Genomic DNA, 12,983 nt, shown 5'->3' on the forward strand with positions numbered 1-12,983 from the left:
ATACAAGTCACTGAGGCTACAAAGATGAATAAGATATTGCTCCTGCCTTTATCTCAAAGTTATCTGTCCTTGGGTTAACTTCAGAGAGTATCCATTAGCCACATGAGGTCTCTTTCCCTGTAAGGTGCCTTGCTGCCACCTGTCAGTATGCAGATATAATTATTTTAGTCCAAAAATATTACTTGTGAGCTGGTCTTGGTTACTGAGACTTAGAAATGTCTACTGCTCTTTTTAGCGTTTTCCAATTTGGAGAGAAAGAGATGGGGAAATGGAGGGGAGAGAGTTATATAGTTATGCTAATGAACTGGAAATTAAGGGAACAGACCAAAATAGTGGGAAAGATGAGAAAATTAGAAGGGGATAGGGAAAGAATCACTAATATGCAAGGCCAGCCCTACTTGATGAGAGCCCAGTGCATGTGTTAATTCCTCTATCCAAAAATACCTCCCCATCAAGCCTACTACCATAGGGCTTGGAATTCCTTAAACATTCATTTCTTGAATTCAGGCTTGTCCCCTGCTAAAAACACAAATTCCATACATAGGATCACAGATTTAGAACTGGAAGGGATATTAAGAAACCATCGAATCCAACCCCCTCTTTAAGCGATGAAAAAACTAAGGCACAGATAGGTCAAATAAGCTGCCCAGAATTACTCAACTAGTAAAGTATTCCAGGCAGGATTTGAGCCCAATGAACTATCACTTCAGAAATAGTGTTAAAGTAAGAGTCAAAGGACTTAGGCTAGAGACTTGGCTTTACCACTAACTAACCTTTTGTCCTTGGATTCACTTAACTTCTCTAATCCTGTTTCCTCATCTATAAAATGTATATAATAATGCCAGTACTATCATATACATCAGTAACAAATCATTCACATAGCTTTTAAAAATTGACAAAGTGCTTTTGTTTTAACAATCCTCAAGGCAATAAGCATTTATTAAATCTCATTAGGTGCCAAAAATACGTGCTAAGTGCTAGGGTTACAAAGAGAAGCTAAAACACAACAGACCCTGCCCTCAAGGAGCTCACAGTCTAATAGGGGAAACCACCTGAAAACAACTGTATACAAACAAGGTATATACAGAACAAATTGGAGATGACCACAGGAGGAAGCACTAGCATTAAAGGGAGATCAGAAAAAGGCTTCTTATAGAAGGTGGGATTATAGCTGTGATTTGAAGAGAACCTGTGCTTCATAACTAACAAATTAGCAGGGGATAGAGTACTAGGCTTAGAATCAGGAAGACTCCTTTGCTGGAGTTCAAATGTGGCTTCAAAGGCTTACTAGCTAAATGATCCTGGGCAAGTTACTTAACCCTGTTTGTCAAAATTTCCTCTTTTGTAAAGTGAATTGGAGAAAGGAATGGCAAACCACTCCAGAAAACCCCAAATGGGGTCACAAAGTGTTGGACACAACTGAAATAACTAAACAACAACAATTATTAAATGCCTATATTTATTAAATGATTAGGCTTTGTGCTAGGCACTGGGACTCCCAAAAAAAAGTCCCTGCCTTCAGGGAATTTACAATCTAATGGAGAAGGTAAAATTAGGAAAAATTAAAGTAATGTGATGGAGGGAGACACTTAATAACTCAAGAGATCAAAGCAGGCCTCATGCAGGAAATAGTACTAACTAATGAATTGCACAGAAGAAAGTCAGGGATTCCAAGAGGTAAAGGTGAGTGGGGGTAGCATTTGGGCAAAGGGGACAGCCTGACCTGAAGGCAGGAACTGTCTATGAAGAAAAGCAAGTAAGCCACTTTGACTAGAAAAACGTGTGAGGTGAAATTATGTAAAAATCCATCTAGAAAGACAGATGAGAATCTAATTGTGAGGAGCTTTAAATAGTAACCAGCGGAGTTGACATTTTATCCTAGAAGCAATGGGGAGCACTGAAGTCTTTTGAGCAGAGGAGTGCCTTGGTTTTACCTGTGTTATTTAGGAATGTCAATTTGATATCTTTGTGGAAGGTGAACTGGAAAGTCAGGAGACTGGAGGAAAGGAGGCCACTAAGAGACTGCTAAATATTTTCAGGCAGGAGATCTTTGGGCCCTGAATTAGGTATGTAAATGAGAAGAAGCAGAAATCAAAATAGAGATGAGGGTTGAATATGCAGGCCGATCTGGGAGTCAACTGCATAGAGATGATAATTGAACCCATGGAAGCTGAAGAATGGAGCCTAAAAAGAAGAAAAGAGAGTCTAGTACAGAATTCATGACCACCCCTGCCCAGAAATAATAGGATATGGAGAAACAACCAGCAAAGCAGAATAAGAAGGAAATTGAGAGAGAGGAAATAACTTGAGAGGATAGTCAATTTAAGGGTTTTGCTTGCTTGTTTGTTTTTTAAGGCTGGGAGAACTGGGGTGAGCTTGTAGACAACAAGGAAGGAGTCAGTGGATAAAGAGTGATTGAAGATTAGAGAGTTGGTACTTGAGAAGCTGCGTGGCTCAGTGGATAGGGTGTCAGGCCTGAAGTCAAGAAGACATCTTCCTGAATTCAAATCTGGCCTCAGACACTTACTAGCTGTGTGACCCTGGGCAAGTCACTTAACCCTGTTTGCCTCAGTTTGCTCATCTGCAAAGTGAGTTAGAGAAGGAAATAGCAAACCACTCTAATATCTTTGCCAAGAAAACTCCAAATGGAGTCATGAAGAGTTCAGACACAACTGAACAACAATTGAACATGAGAAGAAGCAAACTTGGCAAGAAGTGCTATCTCTTCCTCTGAGAATAGAGAAAAAGGAGGAGATTATGTAATATAGAGAATGACATTGAGGAGATTTAAGGCAAAGAAATAGGGAGATGTATGACATCAATTTTCTAATAATAATTACTACTCAGTCATTAACATTTTAATGAATTAACTTCAGAAATGGCTTTCTTGCTTGAGAGCTGGCTCAGAGCAGGACTTGATTTAACTAGTCCAGATATATTTTGATTAGGGGAGAGTAGAAAGATAGATGTCTGTAGCACAGGGTAATGCCCCTGAAAATGCCTGAGGTGATCAGGAGAACCCTGATAAGATGGATAAATCCCCCAATCAACCTGTAGATTCTTCTGATCATACATGCTACACTTAGTTCATACCCAGAAAAGTACCAAAAGGAATCTCTAGGCAGGCATTTCAGGACCTAGTGAAAGTACGAACTGGGAAGAGATGTAGAGAAAAAAGGTGGGACTATTGATTACAGAAATGCAAATTAAAACAACTTGAGCTACCACCCTACACTTACCAGATTGGCTAATATGACAGAAAAAGAAAATGACAATTGTTAGAGAGAATGTGGGAAAACTGGGACGTTAATGCTGTGCTAGTGAATTGGTATACTAATTCAACCATTCTGTAGAGCAATTTGGAGCTATGTCCAAAGGACTATAAAGCCTTTTGACCAAACAATACCATTATTAGGTCTATATCCCAAAGAGATAACAAAGAAAAAGGAAAAGGACCTACATATACAAAAATATTTATAGCCCCTCTTTTAGTGTTGGCAAAGAATTGGAAACTAAGCGGATGTCCATCAATTGGGGAATGGCTGAACAAGTTTTATATATGATTATGATGTAATACTATTGTGCTAAAAGAAATGACAAACAGAATGCTCTCAAAAAAACCTGTTACATGAACAGGTGCAAAGTGAAATGAGCAAAACCAAGAGAACATTATATATAATAACAACAATATTGCATGCTGATCATCTGTGAATGACTTAGCTATTCTCCAGCCATACAATGATCCAAGACAATTCTGAAGGATTTATGTTGAAAAATGCTATCCATCTCCAGAGAAAGAACAGATATAATCTGAATACAAACTGAAGCATATTTTTTCTTTACTTTCTTTATTTTTCTTTCTTTTTTTTTTTTTTTTTTGGTCTGTGTTTTCTTTCACAGCATGACTAACATGGAAATATGTTTTGCATGATAGTACATGTATAACCTATAGCAAATTGCTTGTCTTCCCAGTGAGGGGGTGGATTGGAGGGAAAGAGAATTTGGAACTCAAAAATTTTTTAAAAGAATGTTAAAAATTGTTTCTACATGTAGTTAGGGAAAAAGTAAAATGTTAAATTTAAAATAAATAAATAATTAATTTTAAAAAAAGAAAAAAGGTGGGAAAACATTAGAAACAAGCTCTTTCCATTTCACTGTTTTGCTTTGGGCTAGGCCTGTTGCTATGGACTAAACTTTACACATTCAGCATGTCCCTGGGGAATACATTTTCATATAAGAAAATATTAGTATTAGGAAGGTCATGAAAGTTAAAGGTAGGACAAGAAATGACCATTTAAAGAATTAGATCATTTGTGTTTGAAATTGAAACCAACTCAGTTCTACCTGATACTACACCCAACTCTCTATCCACTGTACTACTTAACTTCCAAGAGAGAGTAGAGTCATGAAAAAATAGAAAGAACAAAATGTCAAGCAAAAGAGTGTGATTGCCAGTGTCAGAGGCTGCAAAGAGGTTAAAAAGGATGAGGAATGAAAAAAAGCCACTTAGATTTAAAGCAGTGGAAGAAAATTAAAGACAGTTAGTAACCTTGGAGAGAGCAGTTTTAGTTGAATCATGATATCAGAAGCTGAATTGTAGAAGAGAGTGAGAAGATAAGTGGAGGCATTCCTTCTTCAGAAGTTTAGCCACAAATAAAGATAGATATGAGGCCGTAGCTGGAAGAGATGGAGGGAGGGATGGATGGATGAATGGTTTTGTTTTTGTTTTTATTTTTACAATGGTGGACATATGGGCTTGTTTGTAGTCAGCAGGGAAGCAGCTAGTAGGCAAGGAGAAATTGAATGTAACTGAGGGACTGGGCATAACAAAGGGGACAGTCTGCTGGAGAAGATGAGATGGAATGAGATCACTTATGTACCTAGAAAAGTTGGCCCTAGCAAGGATAAACACCATCTTTTCATGTGAATGAGTGGTGAAGGAGATGATAATATTAGAAGACGTCAGGGTGATGTGAGATGAAAGGAGAAGGAGTTCTTGGAGAATTTTTTCATTTTTTTCGATTAAATCTGAGGCAAGGGTCTCAGTTGAGAGGGTTGGGAAATGGAGGAACCATGGTAGTTGTGAGAGATGATCTCTGAGGATCTCTCAGGAGTAAAGCCTCCTCAAAGAGTTAATCGTTTTTTATTCTGTTGAAACGTTTGCAGCCGGTTGACCTTGTAAAGAAATATGCTTTTCAACACATCCTGTACTTTACCAGACCCCCCCTTTCCAAACTTGTTTTTAGGCACATAGCAGGCAGGAATAACACCCCCGCTTCTAAAACTGTATACTCTTGCAAAAACTTCCTGCCTTTCGTTGTCTCCAGGCAGGTTTGTGAAACTGTCTTTGTTCTCTGTTGCTGGGGTAGAATTTCTGTAAATAGATTTGGCTTGTACCAATGAGCTGAGATGAAGGGGGTTAGGGAGGAGGAGTTGCAGTTAGGGGCTATATAATCTGTCTTTGCTGAGCACACCCTTGCACTCTTCCACCAGAGCCATTTTAGGCGGACGGAGGGTGCCCTTTCTTGAGAAAACTAATAAAGAAATCTTTCTCTTTGCTACATCTCAGTCTCCAGAATTTATTGGTAAAGGTCTCTGTACCCCACACAGTAGTGATGAAAAGGTTTAGAAGAGCTGCTGTGGTGAGTAGAAGTGAGCCAGTTAAGAAGGTGTGGAAAGATTGCCTAGCAACAATGAGGGCCCATTTGAGGTTATGTAACATAAATGTATAGTGGATCTAATCAGCAGGGTTTTATGATTTTTCTCTACTGTTGTTCAATAGCACCTGTTTAGAGCAAAGGCAGAGGGTGGTAAGAGTGATCCAAGGCTGAAGGTTGGCCCAGGGCAAAATTAGTTATGTGATAAAGAGGTTGGGGACTCAAGAGAAGAGGACAGTATAGGGATAAACTACCATGGAAGGGTCAAGATGGGGAAAGGAGGAGGGTACAGCTAGTGCAAGGGTGATGGCCTGGTGGAGAACTGAGATGTTGAGGGATTGGAGGATGGACAGCCTCATAATGGTTTTCATGAAATATTAAAAGAAGAACAGGAAGACCTCCTGTTTTTTTGTTTTGTTTTGTTTTGAGTATGTCCCCTTTGAAGGATTTCCAAATTCACTGACAAGAATCACATAGAATAAGGATTAGATGCTGGAAGGTATTTTACCAGAAATAGAAATTGCCACTTTAATGAGATCTTATAGTCATTGCCTTTCAGACCCTTGGACTCTTCATAGCATATTTTCTGTATATCCTGGATCATTGCCAGTTGTTTTGACCTTTGTCTTGCCAATGGACTTTATGACTCTGGAGGAGAAAGTGAGACTAAAGATAGCTTTGCCCTACTCATTCATGGGCAAGTCAAAACCTTTCCCTTGTGATGTCATTGATCCTCTTTGAGAAAAAAAGATGAACAACAACAATAACCATTTGTGTTTACTTTTAAAATTTATTTCTATAACTTTACTACAGGGAATACAAGATGAATGATTGGACATGTTCTGTGGATAATCAACACAATTAGTTAGGATCCTGTTTCCCAACTGGTACAGCATACCACTCTGGTATATCTTTTTTTTTTAATTATTTTTAATTATTTTGTTAAATATTTTCTAATTACATGTAAAAAAAATTTAACAATCATTTTTTTTTTAAATTTCAGTTCCAAATTCTCTCCCTCCCTTCTACCCCTCCTTCTCCTTGAGAAGGTAAGCAATTTGATTTTGATTATATATGTGAGGTAATAAAGAATACTTCCATATTAGCCTTGTAAAGGAAAACACAAATAAAATAAAACAATAAAAATAAAGTTTAAAAAAGTATGCTTCAATCTGCATTCAGAGTTCATCAGTTCTGTCTCTGAAGATGGATAGCCTTTTTCATCATGTGTCCTTTGGAATTGTCTTGGATCACTGTCTTTGAGTAGCTAAATCTTTCACAGTTAATCATTCTTAAAATATTGCTGTTACTGTGTATAATGATCTCCTGGCTCTGCTTACTTCACTTTGCATCAGTTCATTTAAGTCTTTCCATCCTGATTGTGATTTCTTATAGCAGAATAATAGTCCATCACAGTCATATACCCCTCAATTTCCAATTCTTTGCCACCACAAAAAAAAGCTGCTATAAATATATCCATACATGTATATATTTACATAAATATACCCATACATGTATATATTTACATAAATATACCCATACATGTATATATTTACAAATAGGTCTTTTTCCCTTTTTTAAAAAAAAATCTCTTTGGGATATAGATCTAGTAGTGGTATTGCTGGTCAAAGAATATACACAGTTTTATAGCCTTTGGGGCATAATTCCAAATTATTCTCCAGAATGATTGGATCAGTTTACAACCCCACCAACAGTACATTAGTGTCCCAATTTTTCCACATCCCCTCCAGCATGTCATTTTCCCTTTCTGTCATGTTAGCCAATATGATAGGTGTGAGGTAGAGTCTCAAGTTGTTTTAATTTGCAATTCTCTAATCAGTAATGATTTAGAGCATTTTTTTCATGTGACTATTGATAGTTTTGATTTCTTCTTCTGAAAACTGCCTCTTCATATTCTTTGATCATTTATCCACTGGGAAATGACTCTTATTTTTAAAAATTTGGGTTGGTTCCCCTCTGATATATCTTTTAAATGTTTTATGAGTTTCAGCAAATCAACAAGTCCAAACCCCAGCTCACATCTGCCCTTGCTAATAATTCTCTTCTTCCAGTTCTGCTTTATCAGCTATGTGACTTTAAGGAAGTAACTTAATCCTCTGGGACTCAGTTGCCTCATCTGTAAAATGGAGATAATATCTTCCTTGTTTAGAGACATGGCTAGACCTGATAATCTCCTTAAGTCCCTGCCAGCTTTAAGGTATGGGAGGGGAGGGCCCATAGCTTCTGACAGGAACAAAAGACCACAGGAAAGGAGCTATGGCTAAGCTAAACTTTGGGTTTCATGTAGCAGCCCCTTGAAGGGACAACTACTGCCAATAGCCAGAGACTGGAGCCATGATAGGTAACTTCCTGGTTGTGCCAATTTTATCTCCTCTTTCTTTAAAGAAAGTTACAAAGAAAACAAGGGAAAATGGAAAGGGCTGAATAACCTTTCCCCAGAGTTCTTCCTAGGGAAGGAACCTTATTTTTCATCTTGTCTTGATTCTTCTTTTTCTCTTGTTTCTTATTTCTTTGTTCTGTTCTTACCCTTCCCTCTCCTCAGGTCTTCCCCATCTGCTTGTTCTCTTCCTCTTCTTTTTCCTTTTTTCCCCAGGTTACTGTGCTCTCTTTGCTCTGTTGTTACTTTTCCTTTCTGTCTCCCTATTCTTTTAAATCTTACCTCTTTTCTCCACTTACTTCTCTACTTTTTCTTTGCTGATTCTCTTCATTCTTCTCTCTTCTTAATCTCCTACCTTCATTCCCCCTTTTCTCCTCTCTAGGACCTCCTTACCAAAGTCAAATATATGGTTTTCAAATGCCTGCTGATTTCCCTTTCTCTCTCCTACCCACAAGTGCATTCAAAACACTTAGCATATTGGAACACAGTGTTTTAGAAAGGAACATTCACCATGTCTAGAGGGAGGGTGACAGGATAGTGGGGATTAGAGATTTTGTCCTAGATAGAACCTGGCTATTTCAATATCTAGCACTAATGCAAGGGTGACCATAAGTGTAGTGGGGGTGCCCAGGCATTGTCCTGGCTCCTTGTTGCCCCAAATGATGTGGTTCTTTGATCTGACATCAGTGATACCTCCCTCTGCAAGGTGTAAAATTCTTATCATTTTCATTATTGAAGATTTTGTTCTGAGATCTCTGATCTCTACATATACAGAGTATAAATTCCTCGTTACCTTCCTGAAAGGAGAAAATATTAGCCAACCCCTTCTTCCTTGACCTAGACAGTCCACATAACTCATACTGCCAATGAAGAACTAGGTCTGGTGTATTCCTCCACATCCTGGCTCTTTCCTTGTTGTCCCCTGACTCTGGTTCCCACTGAGTCCATGAACTCTTCCCCAAAAGACTTACTCCAGCAACCTTTCTCTTCCTTCAACATCCATTCAACAAGCATTTGCTAAGTGTCACTGTATGCAAGGCACCATGCTAAGTGCTGGGACAACTGAAGATGGCCCAGGATGCATCGGATGACCTTATCATCTTTGATGTCGGACCAAACCCTAAGTACTTCCATAGCGCCTGCTTCATGTCCGTTAGAACAAATTGTTCTCATCCTCCCATTCCTCCAGGAGAAGTCTTCACATGCTTGGGGTAGACATCTCCTAATTCACTGACAAGTCTGAGGCCTGTCATTTACCCTTGTTGTAGTGATATCTATAATTTTCATATTAATTGATGTGATAAGTGTTATGATTATACTATTTAGATTTGTTGGAGCTTCCCTACTTTACAGGGGAACCTGACTTAGAAGCTAAGGTTGCAGCCAGAGTGACCAATTAGATCCGCTGATATGTTAACGGTCCCTTACCTTGTAACTGCTAAGCAAACCAAACCAGGTGCCTCACTTCTGTTCCCAGACACTCTACCCCGGTTCTGTGCCTCGATGAACAATCACAAGGCTCAATGACCCTAACAACTTGGAAGCTGTTTACTCAAGACCCAAGAATGCCTGTGTTGTGGTCAAGCCATTGGTGGTTTTCATACTTAAAAACCCTACCCCTGTCATAAGTGGGTGGGCCCCCCTTCTTAGGAAGGAGAACTTCACTTGCAAGCTGTTTCCCTCACTTTGAAATTAAACTTCTGTATGATCTCTAGCCTGTTCTGTTCAGCTCCGGCCATCCACAGGTTAGACGCTGGTTTGGGCCAGTTGACACCCTCAATCTAGTTTAGACTGTCTGCCAAGAAGTTTTACTGGGGTGTGGCCACTGCACATGCTATAACTTCCTGGAGCCACAGGTGAGAGTTGGGTGAGAGGTGAACACCAAAAGTGGATAAACAGCCCCAAAAAGGACTCACAGCAGAGATGCTAGTCCTCCCTGAACAAGGCATTATTATACCCATTTTAAAGTTAAAGCTGTTACCATACCATTGTTTCTCATTTACTTCCCTATAGCTCCCAAATTAGATTAGGAACTCTTCACTGATCCAATACTACCTCCATTTGTGGGGGTGCATGGTTCCCTAGTATATGTAGTTTTTTCAAACATATGGTTTCCTGGAGCATATTTCCCTGAAGGTACCACATTTGTGCAATGCCTGGGCACATCTACATACAAGCACTCACTTATACTTCAAGTACAAAAGGCTTCAAAACAGAGAACATGTTTGTTTATCTAGTAAAGAATTCATATCATATCCCAAGGGAGCCAACAGACTCCTTTGGTGAATCACTCTCCCCCACCCCCCCAAACAATAACCTACTACATAATTCTTCTGACTCACAATACTATCCTGAAAGGGAGGGTCCCAACAAAAGTAAAGGCCTAAAGGTTCATCCCTCCACATCCATGTTCTACTACCACATTGTTTTTTCAATGTCCTCTCTTCTACACCTGTTCCAACCTGCACTGACCTTTAGCCAGCTTGTCTCTCATCTGTGATCTAGGCTCCTTGTCTACAAGAAATAGACCTTGTAGGCATTACAGTCGATTCTTAACTGACACTGTTACAATTCTTTTTCATATCTTTTTCATATCTTTGGGACAGAATGCCCCTGGGCTATTTAAACCTTCTGTTGTGTCACACCTAGGTCTTATAATTTCACCCACCCTTAGGTGGCTATGAAATAATTCTGTTCTTAATCAATAATTGTATTTCTATACCCCATTCTGAAGTAACAATAGCCCTTTATCTTCCCCAAACCTATCAGTCTCCATACTCAGGCTATGCATTACTACTCTCTTTCTACTTATAAAAAATGAAAAAAAAATGTTGTAATGTACAAAAATATTCACATGTTCATTTTAATGTTTCTTTGTAATAGCAAGAAACCTGGGAGAATCTAGATGGCCAGTTATTAAAGAATGACTGAATATATTATAGTATATCAATGCAATAGAACATTATATCATATAAAATGAGAAATACTAGTATCAGAAAATATGTAAAAACTGATATGAAGTTACATCATGTGAGATCAGCAAAAACAAGCACTATTATATACATACATACATCATATACAAAGTCCTAATTCTTGTTTTATCATCACATAGAAACAATCCTGGGGTCTCAAAGGTTATGCTAATAAGCACTGGAAAGTTCTACCATAATGGAAAGGCTTCCCCTATGTTCTCGACAATTGATTATATGTTCCCAGCAATAAACTCCTTTCTAAGGCTCTGACTAGCCAAGTATAGAGAGGCTCACCAACAATAGGCTGGTCACTTGGAGATGAATTCTTTGGCCATGGCAACCCAAGAAACAAAGAAAAACACGAAATGGTCCTCAGACCTCTGAGGCTCCCTTTTGCTTTTTCAGTGGTGGTGGCAGAATAGCAGCAAAAGAGACAGAAGGTCTAAGAATCAGTTGTTAGACAGTTTATAAACTTTAAATAAAGTGTTGGTACTCCAAATGCAAGATCTTTGCCCAGTGACCAATGTGGTTCTATATTATTAGAAGAACTAAATTGTTCATACACTTTGATGACAACTATATATAAGTAAAAAGAAGCCAAGAGAAGGGAAACTTCAGAGAGCCTTGGAAGGGCAGACAGAGCAAACCATTTCTAGGTTGTAAATTTTTTTTTATGGGACTTTGTTAAATGCTAAGGGCTTTTGTAAGATTTAATTTTATGTTTTGTATATTAATTTGATTATCTTTATGGTAGTTATTAAGTGCATAATAAAATTTTTAATGAAAAATATTGGGGGGATCTAATAATAGTTTATTTTGGAAACAGTTGTCCTAAGCCATTTCAACCAATTTATAATGAAAATCTTAAGGGATAGTTTGGAGCTAGAAACACCTTTTGTCACATAATATTCCATTTCATTGATAGAAATATGTAGCTAATTACCTATTATTAGTGGAAGCATTTTCTTTTTCTAAAGCTGTGCTTTTGCATCATCTAAGTCACTCCTGAACGGCACAGAAGCCTAAGAAAACAAACCCTTTCCATGGCAAATCACCTTATTTTCCAATTAACAAAGGATAAGGATGTTTTTCTCTATTTCTCAGGTTGACTTGATTGAAAGCTGTATAAAATACAAGATCCCACAGTTTATTTATTCATTGTTTATTGATTTTCTAAAAAGCATTTGATGGAGTAGAACAAAATGTAGTCTTGAAAGTTCTCTTCAAACCAAACACAGATACATAAAAATTATAGAAGACTCTATGGCAGATGTAATTTCAAAGATAACTGTTTAACATTCTGCGTACTGACATCTAGCAAGTTGTAAAACAGGGAGACCATTAATCTGAGGTATTCACTATTGTCATGGCAGATGACATGTGCCAAACTTAAACAAAAGGATTCCCTCTTGACCCCATGGTTCTTTAATGGCATGTATTCATAGATGCCCAGGAATAACACAAAGCTTCCCCAGTAAAATCCAAAGCAATGAAAGGAAACAAAATGCTTTGGGAGTTCAAACATGAAAGAGTGAATTCCTGGTTGGGGTGAGAAGGGGAAAGCTCCATGGAATAAGGTAGCCTTGAAGGTTAGTTAGGATTTCAACAGGCAGAGAAGCTTTTTGACTACACAGAGCTCCTAGAAGAAAATGTGAGTGTGGAAGTAAGGGAAACTAAATGATAGTTTATTGAACTTAACAAAGCAAACATCATGAGGAGAAGGGGGTTAGGGGTGGGCAGAGGGTAAGAGACACTGAAGAATGTCAGCTAATTTAGTAAAATGAATTGAGAGGCCATAAGGGGGTGGGGGGACAGTAGTGTTTAATTTTAGATTTTAGATTTTAGACCAAAATCATTTCCCAAGAAACATTCCACTCCCCTGCATGAAAGAAAGAAAGAAAGAAAGAAAGAAGGAAGGAAGGAAGGAAGGAAGGAAGGAAGGAAGGAAGGAAGGAA

Source organism: Vombatus ursinus, unplaced genomic scaffold (assembly GCF_900497805.2).
Source record: "Vombatus ursinus unplaced genomic scaffold, bare-nosed wombat genome assembly UNPS02000577.1, whole genome shotgun sequence".
Taxonomy (NCBI): Eukaryota; Metazoa; Chordata; class Mammalia; order Diprotodontia; family Vombatidae; genus Vombatus; species Vombatus ursinus.